This window comes from Cebus imitator, unplaced genomic scaffold (genome assembly GCF_001604975.1).
Source record: "Cebus imitator isolate Cc_AM_T3 unplaced genomic scaffold, Cebus_imitator-1.0 Scaffold893, whole genome shotgun sequence".
Classification (NCBI taxonomy): domain Eukaryota; kingdom Metazoa; phylum Chordata; class Mammalia; order Primates; family Cebidae; genus Cebus; species Cebus imitator.
In genome coordinates this window covers 112582-115019 of record NW_016108208.1, presented here as the reverse complement: position 1 = coordinate 115019, position 2438 = coordinate 112582, and positions in this window count along the sequence as shown.

The following is a 2438-nucleotide window of genomic DNA, read 5'->3' as shown; positions in this document are numbered from 1 at the left end:
GTCAATTTGGCTTTTGAAACCTGTGCATCCTTCATGAAGTTCTCGTGTTGTTTTTCAGCTCCATCAATTCACTTATATCCCCCTCTATATTGTCCATTCTCATTAGCATTTCATCAAATCTTTTTTGATAGTCCTTAGTTTCTTTGCATTGGGTTAGAACACGTTCTTTTAGCTCACTGTAGTTTCTTATTACCCACCTTCTGAAGTCTGATTCTGTAATTTATTCACACTCCTTCTCCATCCAGCCTTGTTCCCTTGCTGGTGAGGAGTTGTGATCCCTTGTAGGGGGAGAGGTGTTCTGGTTTCAGGTGTTTTCATCCCTTTTGGCCTGGTTTCTTCCCATCTTTGTGAGTTTATCCCCCTGTTGTCTTTGTAGTTACTAACTTTCAGATTGGGTCTCTGAGTGAACTTCCAGTTTGTGGATGCTTAAGTTACTTCTTTTTCTTCGCTTTCCCTCTAAGAGTCTGGCCCCTCTGCTGTAGGACTGCTGAGGTCCACTTCAGGCCCTGCTTACCTAGGGATCACCTGTAGCAGCTGCAGAACAATAAGGGTTGCTACCAGTTTCCTCTTCTGCTATCTTTGTCCCAGAAGGATGCCCGCCAAATGTCAGTCTGTTCTCTCCTTTATGAGTTGACTCTTTGGATATTTGGGGGTCAGAGAGCTGCTTGAGGAGACAGTCTGTCCTTTTTTGGAGCACAAGTTCTGAGCTGTGAGCTCCATTGTTCATTCAGAGTTGCTGGGCAGGTACGTTTAGGTCTGCTGCAGCAAAACTCATAAACTTCCTTTTTTTTTCCCCCTCAGGTGCTCTGTCCCAGGGAGTTAGGGCTTTATATATGAATTTCTGTTGTGCTGCTGCCTTTTTTTTTTTCCTTTCAAGGCTGCCCTGCCCAGCGAGGAGGCTGCCTATTCGCTGTCTGGCTACAGAGGCTTTGCTGAGCGGCTGTTGGATCCGTCCAGCTGCCATATAATCAACCGTGGAGTCCTGTTTATATGAGTGTAGTTAAAACTGCCTTGGCAATGGTTGCCTGCCTCTGTTATGGCAGACTCTCTGTGTAGTGGTAGGTTGCCTCGGCAACAGTGGGTTGCCTCAGCAATGGCAGGCTGTCTCAGTGATGGTCAAACTTCCTCCGTAGTAGTGGATTGTCTCAGTAATGGCAGACGCTCCTCCGCCACATAGCTGTACCATCCCAGGTTCAGATGTGCCTTGCTGTGCAACTCTCAACCCAGAGAGTTTTCAATTACTCATTTTTTGTTTGTTTGTTTTGGGGGGGTGCGTGGCTGGGACCAGCCAAGACTGATTACCTGGCTCCCTGGCTCAGAGTCTTTTTTGTAGTTGTTGTTTTTGAACGGTCAACTCTCCCAGTGTTCCAGTCACCTGTTGAAAAAGTGCTGGGATCTCCCATGCAGTGACTCACTGAGCCAGCTGAAACAGCAGTGCTGAGATTCCTGGCAGTTTTTCTTTTTTGCCTACAAATCCCCTGGCCTGGCTGCTATTACAGATGAATGGGTGACTCTGCCATCTCGGGGCTCCAATCACCAGCTAAGAGGGAACCCGGGCCAATGCCTTTTGCATGGAAAACAGCTGAGCCAGGGCCCAGGCAAAGCAGCCCCATTGGCCGAAAGAGCCACGCCAGCAGTAACAGCCAGGCAGGCTGAAACATCCACACTGGTGACCGTGGGGCTCCTCTGCCTGGGAATCTCCTGGTCTGTGGGCAATAAAAATCCGTCTGGAAATGTGGCATCCACTCACCCTCTGCACTTTCACTGGGAGCTGCAATCCTGAGCTGCTCCTAGTCAGCCATCTTCTCTTGATCCCTGTAAAGTAAGTTTAAATGTATCAATGCAATACATCAAATTTGACCTCTGGGCTTTTTGTGAGTGTGTGATTCTTGTTTAGTTCTAATAGCTTCATGGTATTAGATGCCATTTGATTGTACACATAGATCTGTAGACTGTGCATTTGTGTGCTACCAATAATTTTTTAACAACCTTCTTTATTATTTTTTCCTATTAACTGACAAATAGTTGTAAACACCTATTTATAATCTTGTAAAAATTGTATCAGTGGAAGCCTGCTGTGGTGGCTCATGCCTGTAATCCCAGCACTTTGGGATACTACCGTGGGAGGATCATATGAGATCACGAGTTTGAAACTTGCCTGGCCTACAGGGTGAGGACCTGTCTGTGTCTACTACATATACAGAAATTGTCTGGGTATGGTTGAACTGCCTATAATCCCAGCTACTTGGGAGGCTGAGGCAAGAAAATGATGGATCCCAGGAGGCAGATGATGCAATGAGCCAAGATAGCACCATTGCACTCCAGCCTGGGCAACAAGAGTGAAACAGGGTTCCATCTCACAAAAAGAGAAAAAGAAAAACACATTGTGTAACTGGTCAGTGTAATACAATTTTTTTTGCTGTGGTTCATCTTTTCTA